This window comes from Lissotriton helveticus, chromosome 3_1, assembly GCF_964261635.1.
Source record: "Lissotriton helveticus chromosome 3_1, aLisHel1.1, whole genome shotgun sequence".
Taxonomy (NCBI): Eukaryota; Metazoa; Chordata; class Amphibia; order Caudata; family Salamandridae; genus Lissotriton; species Lissotriton helveticus.
Genome location: NC_136061.1, coordinates 514,887,220 through 514,914,710, shown reverse-complemented (window position 1 = coordinate 514,914,710; position 27,491 = coordinate 514,887,220).

The following is a 27,491-nucleotide window of genomic DNA, read 5'->3' as shown; positions in this document are numbered from 1 at the left end:
AAAGAGGCAATAAAACTGCAGAAAGAGGCTAGAGAGGTGCAGAAAGAGGCAAGAGAGGTGCAGAAAGAGAGAAGAGGGATACGGAAAGAGGGGTGCAGAAAAAATAGAGATATGCAGAAAGAAGCAATAGAGGTGGAGAAAGAAGCAAGATAAGTGCAGAAAGACGCAACAGAAATGCAGAAAGAGGCAAGAGAAGTGCAGAAGGAGGCAAGAGAGGTGCAGAAACGGGCAACAAAGGTACAGAAAGTGGTAACAGTGGTGCAGAAAGAGGGTGCAGACAAAAGCTATGAAGCAAGAGAAGTTGAGAAAGAAGCAACAGAGGTACAGAAAGAGACTAATGAGGTACAGAAAGAAGCAAGAGAGGTACCAAAAGAAGGAAGGGAAGTTCGGAAAGAAGCAAGCGAGGTGTACAAAGGGACAAGAGAAGTGCAGAAAGAGGCAAGAGGGGTGCAGAAAGAGAAAGTACATGGAATCAATTTAGAGAGGAAGGAGCTAGGCTGGGGTCCTGGATCATTAGAGCACATCCTACTCTCATACAAGAAGTACAGAAAGAGGAAAGAGAAGTGTTGAAAGAAGCAACAGAGGTACAGAAAGAAGCAAGAGAAGTGAAGAAAGAGGCAAGTGAGATGCAGAAAGAGGGAAGAGAGCTGCAGAAAGAGGCAAGAGAGGTGCAGAAAGAGGGAACAAGGGGGAGAAAGCGGTAAGGGAGGTAAAGAAATAGAGAAGACGGGTGCAGAAAGAGGCAAGAGGGGTACAGAAATAAGCAACAGAGGTGCAGAAAGAAGCAATATAAGCGATAAAAGAGACAAGAGAGTTGCAGAAACAGGCAAGAGTAGGGCAAAAAGTGGAAAGAGAAGAGTTGAAAGAAGCAACAGAGGTACAGAAATAAGCAAGAGAAGTGATGAAAGAAACAAAAAAGTTGCAGAAAGAAACTATAAAGGTACAGAAAAAAGCAAGAGAAGTGCAGAAAGAGGCAAATGAGGTACAGAAAGAGGCACATGAGATGCAGAAAGAGGCACGAGAGGTGTAGAAAGAGGTAACAGAGTTACATAAACAGGCAAGAGAGGTGCAGAAAAAATCAAGAGCAGTGCAGAAAGAACCAACAGACGTGCAAAAAGAAGCATGAGATGTGCAGGAAGAAGCAACAGAGGTACAGGAAGAGGCAAGAAAACTGCAGAAAGAGGCAAGAGACATGCAGAAAGAGGCAAGAGATGTGCAGAAAGAGGAAAGAGCGGTGCAGAAAGAGGTTAGAGAGGTACAGAAAGAAGCAAGAGAGGTACAGAAAAAAGCAAGAGCAGTGCAGAAAGAACAAATAGAGGTGCAAAAAGAGGCAAGAGGGGTGCAGAAAGAGGGAAGAGAGGTGCAGAAAGAGGCAAGAGAGGTGCAGAAACAGGTAAGTGAGTTACAGAAACAAGCAAGAGTGGTGTAGAAAGAGGTAAAAGAGTTACAGTTACGGGCAAGAGAGGTGCAGAAAAAAGCAACAGAGGTGCAAAAAGAGGCAAGAGGGGTGCCGGAAGAAGCAACAAAGGTGCAGAAAGAGGCGAGAGAAGTGCAGAAAGGAAGCAAGAGTAGTGCAGAAAGAACCAACAGAGGTGCACAAAGAGGCAAGAGGGGTACAGAATGGGGCAAGATAACTGCAGAAAGAGGCAAGAGAGGTGCAGAAAGAGACAAAAGAGGTGCAGAAAGAAGCAAGAGAGGTATAGAAAGAATCAAGGGAAGTTCAGAAAGAAGTAAGCGAGGTGTACAAAGGGGCAAGAAAAGTGCAGAAAGAGGCAAGAGGGGTGCAGAAAGAGGCAAGGGGGTACGTAAAGAGGGAAGAAGATGCAGAAAGAGGCAAGAGAAGTGCAGAAGAAAGAAGCAAACGAGGTGCAGAAAGAAGCAAGAGAGGTGCAGAAAGAAGGGAGGTGCAGAAAGCTGAAGAGATGTGCAGAAAGATTCAAGAGAAGTTCAGAAAAAGGAAGAAAGGTGCAGAAAGAAGCAAAAGAAATGCAGAAAGAGGCAAGAGAGGAACCAGAGAGAGGCAAGAGGGTTTTGCCTATTTAATACCCACATTTTTCAGAGGTGACCAATCCAGATTTGAAAAGGGCCTTCCAACACACTGTAACACTTGTAGCTGCATTTTTGGTAACAGTTGAGCGGTTGAGCTAGAAACAAGTTGTTTTGGTTCAAATCTGCAGATTATTCAGCAGATGATGTATTATGTGGCAAATGCGGAAAATGTATAATTATGTCATAATCGGTGCACTTGAACAGTTGCATAATTCCAGTGGCCCTGTTCATACCTCTAACTAGGTCCAGAAGTGCTCCAGAGTGGGACATGCATGCCCAGACGTGGGTCCCGTGCTCTACATGTCACTGGAGTCAAGCTATCCTGGCTGAGGAGGGCCAAAAGCCCTAGGATGCTTGTTTTAAGTCCTGGAAGGCCCTGGCCTGGCAGTTTGGTCTGGACTCTTCCCATTGAGCGCAGAGTGAAGACTGATTTTCATTTGGCTGGGTCCGAACTGGAAGGGCATGGTGAGTAAAAAAATTATGGATTTAGGCCCAGATCTCTGGACTGGGGTGAATGTATGATATTGGTCTGAATTTGGTCCATCAATTGTTCTTTTTGCATTTGTCACCCCGAGTGTGACAGGTATGCCAGACGTGGGTCCCGTGCTCTCCATGCCACTGGAGTCAAGCTATCCTGGCTGATGAGGGCTGAAAGCCCGAAACCGGTCCTAGCATGCTTGTTTTCAGTCCAGGGAGGACCTGGCCTGGCAGTTTGGGCTGGACTGATCCCACTGGGCGTTTGACATTGTTCTGCATTCTGTCCTGTTAGACCCAGGATCCCTGGTTGGTTGAGGTAGGTACCTTAGGCCAAGTAGGGACCCACGTTCCAACGCCAGGGAAAAGAAGGTCACCATCTTAGTTAGCTGAAGGAATATAAAAATCGATGTCATAATGTTGGCCTGATATATCCAATATATCTTAGCATGCGGTCTTAGACGAACCCCTTGTAAATATATCTCTACCGTGTATACATGGAAAAGCAGGAATTGGGCCTAGGATGAACAGACGCCATTATGGTGTTAGCTTTCGCAACGTCTGTTGGAAAGCGCGTGACATACTGCTGAGGGGAGAGCCTGAAAGGTCGGCCTGGGCTATGAGCAGACGATTGATTCTAACTTAGGAAACACAAGGTCACATCTGTTTTTCTTGTGGGATGAACACATTCTTGTAGGCGCCATGTCTGTACTCCCGTGCCCCAGAGTGAGAGGGAGGCACCTTTACTGACCTACCCCCGGAATAACTTGAGATAAGTTTCGAATCAATCAGTTGTGCCTTATATGGGTTTTCCTGTTAGCTTCATGAGAAACGATACTTTCCTTGTACGGGGTTTTCATGAGGTATGCTGAAAGTATATATGCACTGTCTTGTATGTAATCCAGCAGGCTTCTCTGCACACCTTTGAGAGCTGTGGCGAGAGGGAGGCTCCCCTATATAGGGCGCTTTTGCAAAATAAACGATTGAGCCTTCTCCTTTGCCGACTGACTTATTCTTGGTAAATAAGGTATATAGGGTATTGGTAAGTAAAGCTCTATGGTATTTTTTTTAGTACTACATAGCCCCGCTTACCCTTTCGGTAGCTTGGCATGAGCAGACAGGCTTATCTTCACGGCAAATGTGTAAAGTATTCGCAACCATGCTCACAATACTCCAATAATGACACCATATATATACTCCAAACAAGTTTTATAAAATGAGTATAAACTTTATGTAAAAAGATATACGATAAGACCACACAATATAAAACCAACATATGAGGTTGTGTAATATTCTTACTGGCCGGTTGTTAGGCAAGTCAGCCCTTGAAAGTTCTGGCAATGTCAGAAACTTCCTAACATTCTCTTGTACTCCTAATAACATGTCATACAGTTCGTAATGCTAGAATCAGGTACTTTTGGAATGTAAAAATACTGTATTGCGTAACGTAGCAATTAGTCACTATGCAATGAAAAGACTGCAATACATAATGCAACAATCCGGCACTTTGCAAGGTAAAACAATGCAATGCGTAATACAACCACAAGATATGTCGTTCTGCAATAATAAGGAGTCAAGATTGCACGTTAACAAGCGGAGCGAAGTGGAAGGTTGTCACAGCACTGGGAAACCAGTAGTTGGCGCTGTTGAGCAAGTTTGAGAGGAGTCCGAGGAGAGGAGAGAAGTGCGAGAGAGGAGCGTGCTGCACCGCCATTGAGGTGCCGCTGAGGTATCGCGAGCCGGGGGACTGCGGTGTACACAGCTGGTCTCCTCATTTCCTCCCTCCCTCGTGAGGACACAGTCCGTCAGCGGCGGCGGCAGAGGAGCAAGCCGAGAGCCGCGAGCCGCGAGCCACGGGCTGCAATCCCGGAGTCGCAAGGAGCAAGGAGCAGCTGTGCCGGGAGGAGCAGCGAGGGGGGTCATGAGAGGGCAGCCTGAGCTGCGACCATCGGAGCAAAGCGGCGGGGGTTCTACCCATCTACTCACCTTGCTGCATTCTGCTCCCTTGCTCCCCTGCTCCCCTGCTCCCCTGCTCTCCTGCGTTGGAGTGAGCCGTGTATGGTATCATGCAGCAGTAGGAGACTGCGGAAGCGGCAGTGGGAGTGGAAGTGAGCAGCCACCACCACAGGAGACACAGGAGACACAGGTCAGGCCGCGAGTGACAGAGTGGTTGCACATTCTAGGTGCTGCTTGTCTACCCTATTCCTCTGCAGCCTCCCTGCTGCTGCAAACCCGTCAATTCTGCTGTATCGCGCTGAAAGCAGTGAGCGCGTTGGGATCTGGTCTCTCGCTTTCAGGCAGCCACGACTTTCGTCTGCTACATCGCGCTGCTAGCGCGCCAAGTCCTGGGCTGTTGTTCCCCCCGCCGCCACCAGTTCCATCAAGTGGCCACAGAGCGGGGGGACAACAAGTCCCACAATTCCTGGTGGCTCCTCCCCGCCCACCATCGCCGACTCTCGCGACTGGAGGCGCTAAAAGCATCGCGGCGCTTCCCGCGTCGCAGGACCGCGTGCTGGACAGAGCTTGGGGCAAAGCCCGGGCAAAGGGCGGGCCCTCTAAGGCCCTCAGAGGCTGAAGCAGGCTGGGCTGGGCCCACTCATTTTAATTTTCTTTTCTTTTTTTTGTTTTGTTTAATTACATTGTTTGTTTACTCATTCTCGGCATAGACATTGACTCTTTTATAGGTAACTTCAGCTCCATATAATTTTTCTTGCCCTAACCCCTATATTGTCTTCTTATTTATTTATTAGCCTGTATTAAGTATTGCACTTGGTCTCTCTCTGTTACAAAATTAAATATGACAGCTAAAAATCTTCGTTCAGGGAGACTCTTGGTGGGAAGGTCTTGTGCAAAGACTAAGTCTAACCCACTTCGAAACAAGGGTGTCCAAAACCTGCAACTAACGGGCCACTGCCAGCTATTCCACTTATGGGAAAAGTCTAAAGATAAGAATACGACAACGGGGGCTAGCTCGGAGCAATTTACTGTAAACAAGGATATTGGTGTAGTCTGTTCCCCAGTGGGGACGCTTGGGCCGGCATTGGAGGGTCCGATTTTGGAAAATAATTTAGCCGAGAACTCACAGGTTTGTGAGGGAATTAATCCAACACAATTTTCTGCTTCCCTTAGCACTAAGTCGCCTGCTTTTAGAGCTGAGTGTGTGCAGCAGCATATTATTTCTCCAAAGTCTGGGATTAACTTGATACATGAACTAGCAGGTGGTTCCCACCCAAGGGAAGTAGGTAATGGGGATTCCCAACTGCTAGATATTGATCTGGAGCTTTGTGGGAGGTATTTAGCAGATCGATCCTTGAAACTATTTGAGACCACTAAGATCCCGTTCGTCTCTATTCCTTCAGGCCTTCAATTCTATAGTAGTACCCCTTCCGTTAAATCCCAAGATATATCCTTGCAGTCCAACATCTCAAAGAGCCCCGAGCTCAACATATCAGGTATTCATCCAATTCCCCCCCCTGTCCAGATAGACTTGATAAACCCCTTTACGAGTCCTTGATCGCTTTAGAACATCTGCTGTCCTCTATACTATTGTTATTAGATAAATTTGTGGGAAGTTCTGACTGTGTCTTGGAAACAGTTACCCAGATACTGAAGGTCCTATTAAATAAATCTCTGGAAAAGGTACCCTGTTTAGATCCTCATGTTGGTTTGCTAGGTTCCGTAGTGATATCTCTCCAGGAACTAAGCCCTTGGACTCCCTCCTTAAATCAGTCCAGAATGCCCCGGCTGTCACCGTTAGAAACGAGTTACTACCGGCACCTAAATCTTCTGCATATAATTGTATTGTGGACTCTGATCTTGAAGTTGTAGAGGAAGCTGGTGAAGTAGTTGATCTAAAACCTGATAAAGAGCTATTCCCTATTTTTACCCTAGAGACTAAGGAGAAGGAGGAAAAAGTAAAAATGGAAAAGCCAAAAAGGAGTAGAGGAAAAAAGAGGAAACCTATCCGCAGATATAGAAAAAAGAGGCAGAGACAAATAATTTTTGGTGATTTTCAAGACTCGCATATTAAGAGCGATGAAAATAATTCTCTGCCCGTCTCTGCTGGAATCAACGATGGAAATCTGAGGCAGGGTTCAAATACGCAAATAGACGATGTTCTAGCTCCCCCCTTAGAGCACAATGACATCAGCTCCAGTTGTACGAATCCCAATTTAGGAAGTCCTAATATTGGCTTGGGAAGGTCTACGAATCTCTTTCCGATAGTGAAGATGATAAATCCTGCTCCCAGCGTAGCATCGGCCCTCAATCCAACGGCTCCCTCTTTTTATGCCACGGTAGAAGGTGCAGTATGCTCTAAAAAATCCCCGGTAAACTTCTTAGAGGAAAGTATAGACACGCTCATGTTAGACTTACTCCCTCTCTTTGACCCTGACTTAATACTAAATAGAACCCTGCTTCTTAAATGCTTCAAAGAGATGGAGAGTTTGAAGTTAATCCAATCTAATGACATCGATTTGGTCTCAATTTTGAGAGTTGAGGCTGGGTCGTGCATTAGGGTAAAGTTCTATTCCAAACTTATTGTGAACCTTATTCTGAAGCAGGCTGAGAGCTTTCAGAGTCGTGGGATTGACGTAATGCCTTGTTTCCCCAACTGTAGAGACAGCTCCTCAGAAAGGAGGTCTCTGGGTTCGAGACAAGCCGGTCCTCCTACTATTTTTGAGGACTTAAAGATCTGCATATCCAAAACTAAACGGCTAGTGACATATGTAACTCCTCCCTCTCTACCCATAAACAGTAATAAAGCAGAGGACAGTCAGCAATGGAATTGGTTGCCTGGTGCTCTTTCAAGTAAATCAACAGACAACCCTAAACTATTTTCTCATCTTTAGCTGCAGCTTAAAAATTCTCTCATGGAACGCTGCTGGAATTAATAACAGTCCCGAAAAGTTGCAGTATCTCTATTCTCTGAATGCTAGTGTGATCTGCATTCAAGAGACGTGGTGTGTGGACAAAATGATTGTGGGGAGGGATTATTTTGTCCTGGAAGGAGGGGCTTCCCCCTCTAAGAGAGGGCACGCAAAAGGGGGGAATGCGTGCCTTCTATCTAATCGGATAAAGTGGAATTACTCCCACCACTTAGATCCTAGCAACCTTTTCCAGGCAGTGACACTGTTTAGTCTCGACAATGTGGCAAAGAAGAACCCCCTGGTAATAATAAATGCTTATATCCCCCCTGATGATTGTTTTAATACAGTACTAAAACAAGTCTTTGTTTTTATTAAACATATTAAGGATACAGTTCCTACCCCCCATGTAATTTTATTGGGAGATCTTAACTGCAAAGTTTCGAACTCAAGCCTGGACATATTTAGAAACAAGTTTAAAGAGGAATCCTTCCAGATTCCACAAGCTCTATTTCCAGTTAAAATTAGAACAAATAAGAGAGGGAAACTGCTCCTGGAAGAACTGTCCGAAACAGAGGGTATCATAGCAAATGGAAGGTTTCCTTCCGATATTCCGGCAAACTTTACACATAACTCCAATCAAAGTGAGTCGATCTTGGATTACGTAATCATTGAGTATTGCTTCTTTTACCTCCTGAGAGATCTGGCGGTCTCTCAGACTATATTCAGTGACCATAAGGTGATCACTATAACCCTTTCTATATACCCTCCCAATGCTGACCCTTGGTCCCTTAATGGTGACTCGGTCAATTTCAGTAATAAAACAGGAAGATTCTTTTGGAACTCAAAAGCCATGAAGGGCCTGGAGCACATCTTGGATAAAACAGTAAAAGATCTTCATAACTGGCAGGGGGCCGAATTAATTCATTTTGAGGATTTTATGTAGGAGGTTACTTTAGCCGCAAGAAAATCCAATCAAACCACAAAGAAGACCATACTCCCCAGATCGGTTATCCTCCTAAATAAGGAAATAAATAAGCTGGTGAGGGAACAATATTTGTACAGATCACCCGAAAGATACCGCAAAATAGTCCTCTTAAAAAGAAGGAGACGTAGGGCCAAGATTAAAATAAAAGAAGAAAAAGAGGATTCTCTATGGATCAATTTGCGAGAGGCCGTAGTCAACGGTCACGCAAGATTATTCTAGTCTCTAATCGGGGAGGGCTGTGGAACAAGAGTCAGTCCCCGTCCAATCCCAATTTCTGAACAAGTATGGGTCAATTACATCGCTAATTTATATGCTAGTAATGGGCCGGTGGCCGAGTATAGGGGATCTTGTGCAGATAGTAATTTTCCAATAGATTTCCCTTCTGAAAAAACTATTGAACTGGCTATAAAGGAACTGCGCCCCTCCGGCGCAATGGGGCCTGATGAACTCCCGGTATCAGTCTTGAAACAGGACTCAGTCGCCTGGAGCAAAATTCTTTTTCCTATATTTAGGTTCTGCTTCATGAGTAAAACTGTCCCCTTGTCTTGGAAAGGGAGCATATTGGTGCCATTGTTTAAGAAGGGCGATAGGAATGCACCCAAGAATTATCGCCAAATCGCCCTGCTCGACGCAATTGGTAAAGTCTTCTCTAAATGTCTCTTATCCTTGATTAATGATTGGGTTGATAGGAGTCACATATTACCATTAGAACAGACAGGCTTTCGTAAGGAACATGGCACCCTGGACAACCTTTCCGATGTTCAGATAATCTCTGATAAATATGTAAGGGTTCGTGGGGGAAGAATCTTTGCGGCTTTTATTGATTTCTCCACAGCGTTTGACAAAGTGGATCGGCCCTTGCTGTGGAGAAAGTTATCTGTCCTAGGGATGCCTCCTCTCCTATTAGATTTGGTTCAGGCTCTCCACTCAGACACATGGTGCCAAGTCCTTCAAGGAGGGCAAAGGGGGTTGTCTCAAGCCATTCCTTCCATTAACGGACTAAAGCAGGGCTGTCTTTTGGCCCCTCTGCTTTTTTCCCTGTACATTACAGATCTCCCTATGCCTTTATCTACTTGTGATGGTATAGCCCCAGTATTGGGGGGAACTCCAATTTCCTGTTTGCTATATGCGGACGATATCCTTATATTGGACTTAACGCCCAAAGGGTTAAACAATCGTCTGCACGCTCTGCACCATTTCGCAGAATCCCACTACTTGAAGATAAACGCAGAAAAAAGTAAAATCATGTGTATTTCAGGGAGGAAAAAATCAAAATATGAGAACTTTGGTTGGTCAGTAGGAGGTCATAAGCTGGAGGTGCTAAAGTCTTATATCTTCCTGGGGAAATAATATCCGATAAACCTAAGTGACAAGGCCCACATTGATAATAACACCCGGAAGGCCCTGTCTCAGGGTAGAAGCTTGAGTGCATTATACTCTGCCACTGGGAGAAGACATTTCTCTTACTTGCTAGAGGTCTTTCGGGCGAAAATCCCGTCATCCCTCTTGTACAGAATTGAAATAGTCGATCTGGGGCAATGGGGTTTTTTACACGTTGCAGAAGGAAAAATCTTACGGTCTTTAGCCTCTACTAACACCGCCTGTACAGTGGCAGCCCTGAGACTTGAATTCGGCATCCGTAGTAGTTGGGTGCAGGGCTTGGCAGGGTTAGTGCGCTGGGTAGCCTGTCTGGCTAGAGGGGAAGTGGGGACTTTGAGACACTTGATGAAGAATGAATTGCTGGGCTCCTTAAGGGAGTACTCCTTAACTGTAAGGAATTTTAGAAGGGCTATAGCCCTTCTACAATTGGAGGAGAGTACGCTTTTTTCCCTGTCTGCCGGCCAGTTAAAATCACTTTTGAAACAGGCCTCATGGGATCTCAGTTTTAGGTTGGACAGGGAGTCCATTCTCGCAAAGAAGGGAGTGACTCCTCTTACTGATACTTGCGTATTAAAACATATTCAACCCTATGTCCCCTGGAACCTATCCCACGGCATACGGCGGTTTTGGCTTCTCCTGAGGCAGGATCTGCTGCCCTTAAATAATCTTATGGCTAGGTGGTATGGTTGTTCAACAATTTGTAATTTTTGTAACTTGTTTACTCAAGATTGTATACACGTTCTCTTTATATGTGCTGTACTTCGATCATCTCGGCGTAAGTGGCTGAGACAAATATGCTTGAAATTAAGTATTCTTACTGCCAACTCCTTTCTACACGCTTTATATAATCCCCCCAATGAAATGTTTTGTTTTAGTATTTTTAACTTTTTAAAAAGTTTTTTAGATATTTATTAGATGGTCTTTTAACTGTGTTGTGCTGATTATCTTGTATTTTGGTAAATTTTGCAAATGTCTTTTGCATTTGAACGAGTACTCTGTATTGTGTATCTTTTTATGTGGACCTCTTTGGAGTTCCAAAACATAATAAAAAATAAACTTGTATAAACTTGATTTACAATAATAAGGCAATGCGTATAAACTAATCAGGTAATCTATACTACTATTATAAAGGAAGAACTTTGAACCTTTGAGGCGGGTAAACCCGGGAACCACAGCGCCAATCCACACAACCAATACATCGTTGTAATCGTCAGGGTGTGCAGATGGACATAGGCTATATAAACGTAATAAATATACCTTATTTAAAAATTGTACTGAAAAAAAAGTAGTCCCTTGGAAGAAGCGCCGGCCGCGACATGCGTGCCCGACGTGAAGAGCGCGGGGGGGGGAGCGGCGTCCAGGAGCGCGAGGAGGACCGGCGGACATGGCGCGGGGAGGAGCGGTGAGGAACGGCGGACAGGCGGTGAGGAGGGGCGGACAGGCGGTGAGGAGTGGCGGACAGGCGGGGAGGAGCACTGAGCGGCGGATGAGGTAGGTTATTTATTTATTTATTTAGGAGCGGTGAGCGGCGGAAAAATGACGCAAAAATGAAAATCGTGAGCAAGAGGAACCAAACGGAGCATGAGCCAAACGGTGCATTACTGGAGGAAAAAGTTACGTGTGCAGGTTACAAAAGCGTAGAAAGTAAACATAGAGGAAACAAATGGAGCATGAGCCAAACGGTGCATTACTAGAGAAAAAAAGTTACGTGTGCAGGTTACAAAAGCGTAGAAAGTAAACATAGAGGTATAGGAGGAAAAAGTGACGTGTGCAGATAGCAAGAGGAAGCAAACGGAGCATTAAAAAAGTGAGCCAAACGGTGCATTACAGTAGGAAAAAGTTACGTGTGCAGGTTACAAAAGCGTAGAAAGTAAACAGAGAGGTATAGGAGGAAAAAGTGACGTGTGCAGGTAGCAAGAGGAAGCAAACGGAGCATTAAAAAAGTGAGCCAAACGGTGCATTACAGGAGGAAGAAGTTACATGTGCAGGTTACAAAAGCGTACAAAGTAAACATAGAGGTATAATACTGCAATATATGGAGGAAGGCTCCAGGGGACCCACGGACAACGTCGGGGCGGGCGGGGGCCCTGAAGCCTAATTTCTCCTGGACAAAGTCGGGACGGGCTGCTAGTTCGTTATACAGGAATAATGCAATGCACAATACGCTAATCAGGTAATCCGTTATCAGGGAACAAGGCAATGCATCATACGACAATCAAGTAGTTTGTTATACAGAAATGATGCAATGTGTAATACATCAGTCAAGTACTCTGCTCTCAGAAATGGAATACTAAGTAGTACACTCAGGCCCCGATCACTGGGCCTCAGACGGTCTTTCCGCCCGACCTTCTGTCAGCCTCTCACAGTTGCCCCCAACACAGCACGATGTAATGCCAAAGTGCAGCTTTCCACTCTGGCCCCTGTAATGCCACTCCCCTGGCAATACGAATACGGGCCCGATACGAGCCGAAGCGGATGCTCGGGCTGCCAACATGAGAGAAAGGCAGAGAGCGTCTCCCTCCGAGTCTGCACCCCACCCCAGGAGTCAACATACTTTACCTGGGTGCTACAAACCCACTCTCCTCTCCACGTACAGCGGCTGGGCCTCCAATGCAGCTTTCTGAAATGGCAACGGTGGCTCGGGCCGGCAACTCAACTAATCCAGGACTACTGGTCTGGGCCGCTGCACTTACCAAAGTCTCAGGCTGCCACAAAGCATACGCAAACAGCGTAGCTGAGTGTTCCTTCACTCCGGGTGCACGATAACTGGGCACTCCACACATAGGTCTCAGGCTGCATGAAGATTACATGCAAAGTGTGGCTAAGACTCACTTTACTCCGGTGCACACAATAACAAAGCGAATCCTCACAAAAGTCTCCCGGTGCACAATGCACCAGCCCAAAGTGGCGATTAGACTCACTTGGATACCGGTGCACAAGAAACAAGGCAAATCCTCACGAAGGTCTCATAGTGCACAACGCACATGCTCCCAGTGTCGATGAGACTCACTTGTATTCCGGTGCACACGATAACAAGGCAAAACCTCACAAAGGTCTCACAATGCACAACGCACACGCTCACAGCGTCAATGAGACTCACTTGGATTTCGGTGCACACAATCACTGGACAATCCTCATAATGGGGTTCAGGCTGCACAAAGCACACGCAAACATTGTCGCTGATCCTTGCTTGGATTCCAGGTGCCCCTGATCACAGGCCGATCCTCCTGAAGGTCTCAGTGTTGCACAAAGCACACGCACACAGCGTCACTGAGACTCACTTGGACACCAGGCACCCACAATCGCCGTAGGGTCTCCGACTGCAACAGGCACGCTCCCACTGCACCGCTGAGACTCTCCTGGAAACCTTTATGTTCCTCTGTTTCCTTTCTTCCTTTGATTAGTGGGGGTCTGGTTTCTCAATCACTCAGCAGGAGATGAGCCAATTGTTTTATAGCAGCAACCCTGGCCTCTTCACCCCTAGGGGCTTCTCCTCCCCCTACACTCCAGATGCAGGTCAGCCTGTGGCTGTCTCATCGCCTCCCCTGGGTCAAAACATTCCCCAGATCCTATCACTTTCAAATCCAGAAAGTCAATCTACAGCCAGGCAGAGACACACAGATATGTTAGAGCACAAAACTGAGCCACTTCTAAAAGAGTGGCTTCTGAACGCACAATGCAAAAACCACCTCCATAAAAAGATGATTTATTACATATTGAGTACAGGCATACTAAACTTCACCTTTCCATCTTAAGACTTTGGGAAGATAGGTTGGAAAACATATTACACAGCCTTCCCAGTGTATTCTATGGGCCGTGAAAAACGAAAATGGAGATTATTTCTCTGTCAGGACATGGCACACACCTTAGTACATGTCCTACCTTTCACATGCACTGCACCCTGCCCAGGGGGGCCTCTTGACCTACCCTAGAGGTGTCTGATGTACATAGAAAGGGAAGGGTAACGTCTGGCAAGTGAGTGCACTCAACAGAACAATGTGGCAATTTAACAAACTGCATGCAGGAACTACAATGGCAGGCCTGAGTTCCCTTTTTAAAGCTACATGTGTGGGTGGCAGACATAGTGCTGCAGGCCCACTAGTAGCAGTTGCATTACCAGCCCTGTTAAACATAGTGCTCTTTACTAGGGACTTTACTTAGTAAGGCAAACACACCAAACATGGACAACCAATTAGCATTATTTTATACAGGGAACACTTACACTATGATACTGTTTAGCAGTCAGTCAAATAAACTTTGTTCGGCTAGCCAAAGCCATAAAAGTACAACATGAGACATGAGACATCATATACGCATCATTTATATCCATTAAAAATTCACATCTTTGTGTATTTAAAATCCATTAAAACATCATACAAAAGGTAATAAAAACCAACCACAATTATGACTATTAGGTAACTTTGGATAATGATCCACATAGACATACTATCAGTCTTGTTCAGAATGATTAACTCTACTCCATCCTGTTCATATATCTAATTGCACCAATAAAAAAACTGGCTAACCCCAGGAAGATTACAGGTGAACTTAAAATGTGCACGTAAACCAAATATGGCCTTACTTGCACAAAGTTTTGATTCCTTAGCAGCGGTAGGATGTACTTTCTGCGTAGGTGATCATAATGGGAGCAAAATAACATGATATGTAGAGAGTCTTGCTCTGAGAAGTTGTCATATGTGCACCTATTTGGTGATTTTGATTTAAAGTAACCTTTCAGGAAGGCCAGTAGCCAGGGTAGCATATTTAAGCGAAATCTTGTTAAAACAAAGAGATGATAAGCTTTGTTTATATAAGTCAAATATGGTTGCATCTGCAGTCCCAGGCTCAGTGTAACATACTTTCTCACCGAGGGTTCCTTTTCCTCCCTTAAACATTGACATCTGTCTAAAAATTTCAGCTTAACTGCTCTAATTGCGGGCTTGGTCAAAGGAGTAGGGAACGTAAACAGTTCGGGGCAACATGACTTCTCCGTTTGATCTTTAATGTATTTAAGCCATGGGATGTTTAGCGCCTTATCCAGCACTAAGCAATCCTGAATTAATAATTGACTTAAGTTTGGGGTTGTTTGAGCCCACATTCTCATCCAGCGGAGAAGCGGGGCTGCTGCAATCAGGTCTGAGAAATAACCAGTTCCCATCTCCTCCTGTACATTAAAAATTGGGGTAGATGCAGGGACAGAAAGTAGTTTATGCATAACATTGTTTCTGACGCTTGTATTTCTGTTGTGTCCTTGTAGCCCCAAATGTCGCTACCAAAGGTGGTCATGGGGATGCACTTAGCGTTATAAATCTTTAAAATCGCGGGGAGCGGTTTAGAACCTATTCTTTTAGCAAAGCCTAATGTTGCCCCTGCCGCTCTAGCTAGAACATTCTTTTTAAGTGTGCGTTGTGCACACCATGAGCGTTGATCATCGAAGAGCACCCCAAGATATGGGAAAGTAGACACCTTGGTTAGCTCAGTCCCCTTACAGTTAAATTTTTCTTTAGCTGCCTTCCTAGGACCTATTGTCATTGCAAGGGATTTTTAAAAATTTGTAAACAAATCCAGAGTATCCATAACATTTATAAAACAGTTTAAGAGCAATTGCAGCCCTCTTGCGGTTCTGGACATTAAAACTGCGTCATCAGCATATAAAAGTGCCGGGATCATTTTTACGCCTGCTCTGGGTATATCTTTGCAACAGTTTGTCAGGGAGTGCCCTAGTTTAATAATATAAAGAGTGAATAACAGAGGGGCCAATCCCTGGCGCACCCCTCTTTTGACCACCCAAGAGTCAGTCAGGCTATTGTCTTCATTAAAACGGACTGCCGCCGTGGTGTTGTCATGAGCAGTCACAAGAAAACTTCTCAGATCTGCGTCTAGCCCCGCTTCTTGAAGGACCAGTCATAGACCTATTAACTAGATCAAAGGCCGAGGAGAGGTTCATGAAGGCCAAGTGCAGATTTCCCCCCCCTGGGGACGGTATACTTTCCTATCACCAGGTGGAGGTTAAGGCACTGGTCCAAGGTCCCTCTCCCTGGTCTAAACCCATACTGCAGGCCCAATACAATGTTGGCACTGTCAAGCCAAGCAGTTATGCGCTCCAGGACCACTTTCCCCATAATCTTTGCCGAAGAGTCAAGAAGCGAGATTGGCTTGTAAAATGCTGGGTCATCCCTGGTACCTTTTTTAAAAATGGGGATGATCACCGCCTTTGCCCATGACTGTGGAAAACCAAACTTACAGGCTGCATTAAAAACATAGGTTAAAACCATAGCCCAAAGTTTGGGATCTGCCTTGTAAAGGTCAGCCGGTACACCATAGGGACAGGGTGCTTTTCCTCCTGAGGTCGAGGTGATGGCTTTATGGACCTCATCTGTGTTAAAACAAGCGGGCAACCTACTGATCTGGGAACGGTGTGTCCCACGGAGTTCTCCACTTTCTCCAGGTTATCATCGCTATGAATTTTACAAAAATGCTGAACCCATGTCTCTGCAGGCACTAAGCAATCTGTACTGGTGTATGGTGTATCATCGAAGAGGAGGCTATTAATCACTGACCAGAATTTAGCACTGTTTGCCAGCACACTCGCTTGGCTAAGCTCCTCCCAAGCCATCTCCCTCAGATGTTTTTTCCTAACCAGTACTGCAGTTCTATATGCCTTTCTGCTATTTTTAACTAAAGAGGCCACCCTCGGTTTTTACTTGAGAGCCTGCATAAGCTCCTTATGGGTGGTCGTGCAGGTATCATCAAATCATCTTCTCAACTTCGGGCCTGCTACCGTAGTTGTAGTTGGCAAATTAAAGGCAACACATTTGGTAATTGACTGAAAGGCATCCAAGATGGAGCTAGCATAAGATTCCTGCTCTAGGCACACCTTAAACTCAGAAGCACAGGTATTATACAGATTGTTCATAAAGCTTTCAGGAGTGATCCTGTCCCATGTCAGTCTGCGTACTTGATCTTTAGAAGCTATGTTAATATTAGTAAGTTGACTGACAGTCATGTCCTTAAAAACAGCACATAGATGGAGATCCAGTGTCAAAGAGTTGGATCACGGAATGGACTATGTATAACTCTCAAATTTCCTAGAGCAGATGTTAACGAGGAGGATACCAATATATGGTCAATTACACTTTCACATCCATGTCCAATATAGGTTGCTACGAGAAGGGAATTATCTAACTGTTGTAGGCAATATAGATTATGAGCTGATAGAATGCATTTTAATAGGGCACCAGATGGCGAATGTTCAGCCCATGCAAACCGGCCTCCTCCTCTAGTAATGCCAAACCGTTAAGGGGACAAGGACGCGTGTTAAAATCTCCCAAAATTAGTGTGTTGTAATAATCATCAGAACTTTCCCCATAGGCAGAGAGAAAACAATAGGTGCTCTGTCTCATTTACCCTTGTAAACGAATAGTAAAAATTTACCACAAGAAGTGTCGATAAATTCTTTCCTGTCAGATCTGCAGCTAACACATTCGTTGAGCACACATCAATCAATTTAATATTAAAGGAAAGTTTAAGACTAAACAGCAAAAGGAGGCCCCCCCTTGCTCTACCCATGCTTGATTTTATAGTGGGTTTCCAGAATGATATGTAGCCATCCAGAAAGAAGTGGTTGGTGGGCTCCCACGTTTCTTGTAGTGTTATGATATGGTGGGTACTCACGAAGCGTGGCCAGGCAGTATTGCCTTTTTTTGATCTTAGCTCAGCTATGTTCCATGACAAAACTCTAAACCCACCTAGCAATTATAGGGTCAGTCGGACTATCTTTTGCTTTATTGGCCTGCATTAGCTGTGATGAGGGAGATGAAGTATGGGGGATATGGAAACCAGTATCAACAGGTATTTCCATTTCTACTGAGTGCTGAAGATTTTCAGTTTGAACTATTAATGCCGCGGGGAATGATAGTCTATCTTGCATGTCCAAACCTGACAGAGCTTCAAACCTATGCTCAGTATGAACAAGGGAAGGTACATTAACACCTAGCCCATTATGTGATCTATAAAAATAGCCAAGAGGTAGAGGGCAGATGTTGGTATTCATGGGGGTTTCAGGCTCACACGGTCTCAATAGATATCTCACCAGAGCCGGGCTTCGAAAGTTAATTACAATACAATCACCTTCAAAGTTTTTTTTTGAGGTACCAACCCACCCAACTCTGTGTGCCATTATGATGTACCTCCCGTCAGGGGCTTCAAGTCTCCTGTGTCTTGATAGCCAATCAACGCATTTATTGCGGAATGCTTCCTATGTTTCCCGCTGATCTTGTTTTAGTGGCGGCACCCCTGTTAAGACCAGAACATAGGGACAGGCATCCAGCGGCAGGTTCAACGAGTCTCGATTTATTGTCAGGGCATTACTGCTTGGGTGCGATACTACATTGCGCCTTAGATTACCAGTTATGGAATTTTGGGCGTCTGCCCCGGGTCTACTGGGGCCACCTGCATTCTCCTGTCACTGATGATTGCAAATAGTTGTGGATGGATTGCATATGGGTTTAGCACTAATTCCCATGGTAGCTAAATTTATATTTGGGACGGGGGGTCTGTGCTTTATCTAGTGTCTCACAAGGCTTACTTACAGGTATAATGACAGATGGTTGGGAGGGTTGTATTGCAGTCAAGATGTTTGATGTAATTATGGTTGCCCCAGTGTTGCTCTTCCCTCCTTTATTTAATTCTATCTGCATGTTTTGCGCTACTGGTCACGTAATCCCCCCTCCAACAATTGCTACCAGATTGCCAACAGTAGCCTTCAGTTGATTAAATGTTTCTTCTAAGTGAATAGCTACTTGATTGTACACCAAAGCAGCAATGGCGTCCCCTAGCCCCCAGAAAAAAATGTTGACTCAGTCTGTGTGCCAATTGAACAGGTCAAGTTTGAGGCGACTATGGGTAATGCGAGGGAATCATTAAGAGTCCTAGTGTTGTCAATAGAGTTTATAGAGTTAGTGGTGGAAGGTTGCATCCAAGTGGAAAGAATATTCCGGGCAGGGGTAGTATGGGTAGGTTGTTTCCTTTTAATGCAGGTGGGTTTCCCGATCTTTCTCTTCCGCTTGACTGCAGGGATTCTGGCAGATGCATTAGAGTTATTAGTTGGAGGGGCCTCAGTTATTTCGGTTACCTCCAAGCTACTGGCACTCTCATTTATGCCAGATGGATTTCCAGTCCCAGAGTTAATTGATGGTAATAGGGGTTACTCTAGTGTGTTATCTGTTGAGGCACGAGACGGGCTGCTGCATGAAAGATACAGCAGCCCGTCCTTCAGCATCCAGGGACAGGCGTCTTTCTGTAAGTGCGATTTTGCCTGAAACGATGTTGACAACCCTCTCGAGCATACTATTGATGCTGGAGGTAATGTTGCATGCTGGCGGTAGTGTTATCCGTTTTCCCATTCTTAAAATAAACTTATTCGGTCAACTAATGGGCAGAAAATGACTGAAACAAGTAAGTGAATTTGGTGAAATACTCACACGTCCTATTCAATCGTACTTCAAAGAGGTATGGCCCAGCCCAGCCTCGATGGATCTCGGGGGGCGCAGAGAGGTCGTCCAGGCCCAGGCTTCGCCCGCATGCATCCCGCGCTATGGGAGGGCTGTTCACTCTTTGAGATGCCTCCTGGGATATGCAGGTGATGACCAGCGCCTGCTGGGAAATGTAGTCCCAACCCTAGGAGCCGTTCCCCTCACGGCGTGGCCCAATGGCAGGTGAGCAAACAAGCCGTTCCCCTCACAGCTGGGTTGGAGTGGAGGCAGAAATTGCAAAAAGGAAGCCGTTCCCCTCACGGCTGTGGCGGCAGGTTTGTGAGCGCGTTCCCTGTTTAGCAGTGGCAAAGTGTCCAAAGCATCTAAGTAGGCAACACTTTGTCAGAAAAAGGTCCAGGGGGAAAGCAAAACATTTAGGGACTTTAGCCAAAAAGGGCCAAGTCCTACATGTCCATCAATTGTACTTTATTGATTTGTCACCCCATGTGGATGGGTATGCCCAGACATGGGTCCCGTGCTCTCCATGCCACTGGAGTCAAGCTATCCTGGCTGATGAGGGCTGAAAGCCCGAAACTGGTCCTAGGATGCTTGTTTCGAGTCCAGGGAGGACATGGCGTGGCAGATTTTGCTGGACTGTTCCCATTGGGCGCAGAGTCAAGACGGATTTGCTTATGGCTGGATCCAAACTGAAATGGCTTGGTGAGCAAAAAACGATGGATTTAGGCCCAGATCTCTGTACTGGAGTGAATGTATGACATTGTTCTGCATTCTGTCCATCAATTGTTCTTTTTCCATTTGATTTACTAGTCAGTCCCTAGCATAGTGTAGTGTGTGTGCCTAGGGCCAGTAAATCCAATGCTGCTATTGGGCCTGCAGCACGGGTTGTGCCACCAACATAAGAAGCCTGTAAATGTAACTCAGGCCTGCCATTGCAGTGACTGTGTGCAGTCTAATGCTGCCATGTCGACTTGGCAAGTGCACCCACTTGCCTGGCCCTAATCTTCCCTTTTCTTACATCTTAATCACCCCAAAGCTAGGCCCAGGGTAGCCCCGTGGGCAGTGTGCAGTGTATGTGAAAGGTAGGATATGCCCTGGTGTGTGTGGCATTGCCTGATAGTGAAATACTGCCAATTTCATTTTTCACTATTGCAAGGCTATCTGTTCCCATAGGATAGAATGTGAGTTTGCATATAACATCTTATAAGCCTAACCACCCCTGGGAACAAGGTAGGAAAATAAACTTTAGTATGCCTGAACTCAGAATGTTAAAATGCATCTTTTAGTGAGAGTGATTTTTACATTATGTGTTTGAAAATACCCTTTTAGAAAGTGGGTATTTTCTAGCTTTGCTATCCAGTGCGTCTATGCTAGGATGTGTATTGACTGTCTGGCTTTGGAGTGACAGGAGCTGTGGATGTGCAGTGGCTTTAAAGAGTCTGGATGAGTTAGTGCTAGGCTGAATAGGCCTGGTCTGCATTTGGAGTGGTGGGAGGAGTAGCACCTGTACCTGAATAGGGCTGTGCCTACCTTCCACAATGATGATTCCACCCCCATGTGCTGTGTCTGGATCCAGGGCACGCACTGACAATGGAGGTTGTTGTGCACTTGCAAAGTGCCCCCCAGAACTGGTTTGGACTGGGATCAGCGCCCTGGGTCAGAAGAGAACAAAGAGTTTTACTGTATAAAAAGAGGGGGCCAGACCCCAGACTTTTAGATCACTTCTGGGAATCAAGAGGAATATTTTCCAAGGAGAAGAGCCGGAGAAGCTGAGGAGGAATACTGCCCCTCTGCTGTTAGCTGTCTGGGTTTGGCATGCAGTGGCTACTTTCTACCATGGAAAGGGAAAAGGACTTTGCTATTTGCTGTGTCCCCTGCTTGAGGAAGACCTCCAAGGGTTTGAAGAAGAGCTTGCCTCCTGTTCTGAAGTCTCAGGGACACAGATACTTCACCCCCAAGCTCCCCTGAACTTCCTTGCTGGGAGTACTGACATGCCAAGAGGCACCTTTAGCTGTTCTGGGCATCTGGAGGTTGTTCTGGCTGTTGGGAGTTGGAAAAGCAACACAACAACAAGAAGTGTGATGCATCCGCACCTGTTCCCGGTGCATCACCAAAGAAACCGATGCAACGCCTGCCCATGGCTTGAGAAATTGAAGCATGCCACATCAAGTGCACCGGTCTCTGAAGTCTAAGATCACTGCACCGATTCCAATGCAAGCCGTGCTGTGTGGCTGCAAGAACCCATGCATCATCCCGGATCGTCACATCGCATGGAGGTGCCAAGTCTGTTACATCATTGGGGGGTGCACTAAGAAACCAATGCATCACCTCCTCATGCAGTAGGAAACTGAAGCATCACCTCCTCTCCGGTAAGGAACTAATGCATCACCTCCCCTGCGCAGCAGTAAGGAACCAACGCATCACCTCTCCCGGAGCAAGGAACCGACGCATCACCTTCCCTGAGTGTTAGGAACCAAAGCAGCACCTTCCCTGCGGCCCTTTTTCTTTGTGTGCGCGACACATCCACTGTACTTTGTGTGAAAAGTGTTGCATCTGCAATTTGCTTTGAACTGAACTATTTCTACCATTTGGAAGTCAGTTTTTTACTACTGTATTATGGATTTTTCTAATTTTTGTCTTGGTTGGTTTAGATTAAGATTGCTTATTTTGTTAAACTGGTGTGGTGTCCATTTGTAGTGTTTTCACTGAATTACTAAAGGTGTTCACAAATGCTTTAGACACTGCCTCTGAGATAAGCTCGTCTGCTCGTGCCAAGCTATCAAGGGGGTGAGCAGAGGTTATTCAAAAAGTGTATCCCCCGTTACCATGACTAGAAGCAAGGGTCCCGATATATGACAAAGATACAGACCTCTGCCACCTAGAGACCCCCATTTCTAACAGGAATCTTCTCACATATGTTGGCTGCACGTTAGTGTCATCACACATGATGGAGCGGAAATCTCATTTCATTTGCAAGGGTGCATCATAACCATGTGTAGGATGCAGCTGCATATAATATTGCAATTATGTTAATGTGAAGTATTAGAGTTTAAATCATATTAATGTAACTATGTGACATGTTTTATGTTATTGATAAGTAATATGGAGAATTAAAGTAAGACATTAATGTAACTAGCAGAAAAAGTTAAAAATGTGTGTTGTGATGTTAACGCCACTCATATAAGAATGTGTTTAACAAAGATATTTCTATAATTTGGTAAATGTGGTAATTAAAATGCAATAGGGTTATGTCAATTAGTAATGCTTAAAGTGTCATGTTCTTATGTTAGCTAAAATCGTAGAACTGAAAGTCCCTGAAAACTCTTGTTTTAGAATTAATTGTTGAAGTTCACATTTACTGTCAAAGCTGTTCTTTCTGACCTTTTATATTGCAGGTGAAGAAGCGCTCTTTTAGACAGAATGATAGTTTTTTTAGCAGGTAGGCAAGGAGGGAAGAAGTTTCTCAGATCCTAGTGTACTCTCCTTTGAGAGAGCAGAGAGAGGTGTGGATGTCCCTTGTACTTCCACCCCATGCTCTTTGATTTCAGTTGTACTTAATTTTGACTCTATAAGTACTACAGCTATTACTACAACTATCCCTACAATGAATGCACCTTCAATACATTTGCATCTACGTTCTGAATTTCCAAACTACATTTTAGAGTAGCAGTTTAAAAGAGGATTAAGACACAGTCTCTTTTCTCTTTGTCTATCCACATTTGACAAAGTTCTCATGCAAGTTCTTTTTGAAGTTTTGGAAAGTTAATTTCAACAGTTTCTGGTCTACAGTATTTACACAGCTTGGAAGACCTCCCTAGCCCCCTTTCTTCTTCTTCTAGATAGATATCCCTAAATGTATTTTTCCTCCACTTGGGTCTGGTTATCTTCTCCCAAAAAATTATTTACAGTTCAAAGTTCAACTCATATCCCATAACAGGTCAAAAACAATCTCCTCAACAGCTTGTTTTAACAGTTCAGCTCTCAACGCCCACATTTCTTGAGACGACTGTAGTGCTTTGAAGCTTGGGAATTCGACGACTCCCAGAATCAGAGTCCGTAAGCCACTTAGCCTTGGTGGAAAAAGAATTGGTCAATGACAGAAGTGCATTGGCTTAAATCCCTGGAACTCTTAGCAAGACCTCGACATTCAGCACCAAAGCTTTGACCTCACTCTCCCCGGAATTTGCAACCAGATATGTCTACTTGGGAGAAGAATATCTCTGAAAAGGCACGTGAGCTCTCCTGGGTCTTTTTGCACTCTCTGTGTTTTGCTCAGTCTCACTTAGACCGGACTCTGAAGATTCACCTGTTGGTGCAAGTTCTCGTTCAGTTGAAATACTCAGGTGCCTTCTTCTCTGTCTTACTGGCCAGGACTCACCTGCAGTATCTTTCTTCCTAAACTGTACATGCCCACTTGTCATACCAGTCTCTTCCACTGAGTCAGACTCTCTGTCACTCGCAACGTTACTGTTTACCGCAGAGTCTATTCCAGGGTCTTGTGCAGCTTGACCAGCCCTCAGATCGATCTGGTGCATATCTAGCCTCTTCAGGTACATCTACAGCTTGGTTTGTCTTCCCCCGTGACCCCTCAGTCACAGCTGGAAGTTCTTCTGGGAGAGGAGCTGTTTCATCAAAGGGACTGAAGACTCCTCAGGAATAAGAGGCCCGGACCCAATTCGGCACTTCACCACACTTCACAGCAGTTGTAATCACCAGTATCAGTTGATAAGGCCCACACCAGTGAGAATTGAGACAGTTTTTCCTCATGGGCCTTCTGATGAGAACCCAATCTCCTAGGTTCAGGTCTTGGTAGAGATCCTTTGAAGTCTGTGTAGTCGCTGCTTCAAACTGATGAGACACAGAATGAACTACGTCAGCCAATCCTTTATAGTAGTCAAGGAGAAAATCATATGTGATGTTCACTAATACTGTAGCAGGTACTGCAGGCAAATGCATCACCTCTTCCCATAAGTATCTCATGGAGGGACAACCCAGTTCGCCTGCCAGGAATGCTGCGCAGACTCATAAACCCTAAAGGTAAAGCATCAGGTCATTTCAAAGATGCTGCATATACATATCAGCCAGCCTCGATTTCAAGATACCGTTGATTGCTCCACCATTCCTGATTCTTCTGGCCTGTTGCTACAATGTAGTCTATGATCCACATTCAAGGAAGTGTGCAGCAACTTCATAACTTCATTGTGTAAATGTGTACCTCTATCCGACTCCAATGTAGTTGGAAATCTGAATTTAGGAATGAGTTTGCTCAACATCAACTTAGCAAATGTGAGGCAATCACATCTCCTAGTCAGGTAAGCCTCGACCCATTGATAAAAGGCACCACAGGGCAGCCAGCAGAGCCTGTGCCCTCTCCCCCTCCACCAACACCACAGTCTCTGCTACCACCATCACTGATGGGTGGTAGGTGACTTCACCTCCCAGCAAGCTCAGCGCCAGGGATGATGCGCCTGCACTGGCGATGTACTAGGAGGCGCTTAAAACATGCTCAGGGCTCCCGCAGCGTGGGAGCCCGTCATTGCCTGCACCACAGGGGAGCCAGCAGAGCCCGTGCACTCTCCCCCTCCACCAACGCCTCAGTCTCTGCCACCACCATCGCTGCTGGGAGGTAGGTGACTACACCTCCCAGCAAGCTCAGCGCCAGGGACGCCGCTCCTGCACCTGGGACACGCCAGGAGGTGCTTAAAACCTGCTCAGTGCTCCCGCAGCATGGGAGCCCGTCATTGCCTGCATCACAGGAGAGCCAGCAGAGCCAATGCGCTCTCCCCTTCCACCAATGCCGCAGTCTCTGCCACCACCACTACTGCTGGGAGGTAGGGGACTACACCTCCCAGCAAGCTCAGCACCACGGATGCCGCCCCTGCACGCACCAGGAGGCGCTTAAAACCTGTTGTGAGTGTCCATAAATGCCTGCACCACAGGGGAGCCAGCAGAGCCTGTGTGCTCTCTCCCTCCACAATGCCGCAGTCTCTGCCACCACCATCGCTCCTATAAAAAGGTCCCTACCCAGTCCTGCTGCCATTCCACATTGGAAAAGGAAGCTACCCCTCCAGTTTGGCAGGATCTCTCAAATGCGACTAGCTCAAACTCAGATGCTGTATAAACACACATCAAGCGTCCTTCTTTGCTAGGAACAGGAAATTCCCCACACAATCCTCAACCTCGCAGGTTTATCACGCCCCAAATGTAATCCGCCCCAGGCCTCTACAAACTATATGGTAAATGTACAAAATCCCCTTACAGTTGGGTCCTCCACGCTGGAGGCCAATGATTGACTCTTGAATATGTCCCAAAAAGATCTGGAAGTTCAGGATGTTCTTACATCAGGTAGAGAACCCCCTCTCTGTATCTCTTTCACTAACGAGACTTCAGGTACCAGTTGCGACTTGCTTCCATTTAATACATTGGTAATACCAAACTTGCAGAAAGAGCCGGGTATCCCCAGAGGAAGTTTACTGAAAATTCATAATGATCAAAGTCCAGGCCAAACATTCTCTGCTGGACTGTCTGTGATATTCTGGATTATAGCTGGGCTAAGATCTACGATTATATCTCCCGACTGGCATACTTTCATTGACCAATTGGACATCTGCCTCGTACAGGAAATCTGGATGGTGGATCCTTACTACCGGGCAGGCTACTCAAGTTATCATACACCAGCCACCACGGGGGAAAAAGGCCGACCCTCTGGAGGTTTAATAATTTGGGTCTGCCAAGAAACTTGCTTTGTTGTTCAGGTACTTGAGTCTCATAGCAAGGACATCCTAGTAATTAGGGTGAAGTGGGATCAACAAGAGACAGTTGACATCTATAATGTATATGCAAGGGGGAGAAATGGGAAAAAATCGGAAGTTATAGCGGCTCTCGATATTTTGCTAGATCAATATTCCAGGGGCAGGAATGTAATAAATGCAGGCAATTTTAATGTGACCTTTGAGCCCTTTACAAACGGGAAATGCAATTTCACTGATGAGGAAGATGAACAGTGGGGAATCCCTAAATTAGACCTAGCTCCCTTAAAAAAAATAGTTGGATGTGGAGATCTAAATATATTCCATTTGTTTGGAGAAAAGGGCAGCAAATGGCAGATTCCCATCTGATAGACATGGGGCTTGCACATTTAATAATGGTCTTAGTGTTAGCCATATTGATTATTTGATAATATGTGCTAAGGGACATGGTGGTAAGAGAGCGGCTAGAAAGTGACCACAACCCCCTGTGCTCGGTTTTTGATTTACTGACAAAGAAATAAATGAATCCTCCTCACAGTGAATTAATTACCATGGATGTGGCCCCCACAAATGATATGAGGTGACTAAAATGGATACATTTACTTGAGAATTCTGAGGTTCTTAGAAAAATCTCCTTAGACACTAATAGTGCAATAACTGCACTAGAAGCACTCTTGGCCAATTCCGCAATCCCTGAGTCTGTAATAGGCTTCCATGAAGAATTCTTTGCTCAGCTCCGTACCTATTTTTATTAGCATTGTAAGACATGGGGTAATCACTCTAGTGATATTTGTAAATGGTTTAATGCTGCAAATACGGAGGCCAGTAGATTCCTAGGGGGTGCAATCAGAGAGGGGGATCCCATCAAAGTGAGTACTGCACGGAAAACCTAGAAGAAAGTACAGGAGAAGGCCAAGAAAAAAATGAGAATAGATGGCAGGACCTTAAACATGCTAGCGAACGTAAAAATTCTAAACAATTTTGGGATGTCGTAAAGTGGGGCAGAGGTGGCCAGCCACCAGAACCAATAAACCATGTAAGCCAGGATCAATGCACTAGTTATTTTGAACCCCAATACACTCGCAGTTTAGAGGACTGTTAGACAGCTGAGCTCTCATACTCTTATTTCCATGGTTCAGCTTTCAACTAGGCTGATGTCAGCCTTGCTCTGAGCTGTAATGGGACTAAAGCTCCATGTCCTGACGGAATCCCAGCGACATATTCCTTTTCAACAAAACCAAATGGAGTCAGTATATCATGATTTTAACAAATGAAATTGCCAATGGTGCATCAGTCCCGGACTCATGGAAAGGGGCTGAGGTAATCAATGTTTTTAAAAAGGGGGACAAATCTCAACCTGGAAACCACAGACCAATCAGCTTAGTAGATTCCTTCCAAAAGATCATGGGACGACTCATAATAAAGAAGGTTCAGTATTAGGTTGATGAGCAGGGTATATTATCACCACTCCAGGCAGGGTTTCGGGCATGTATAT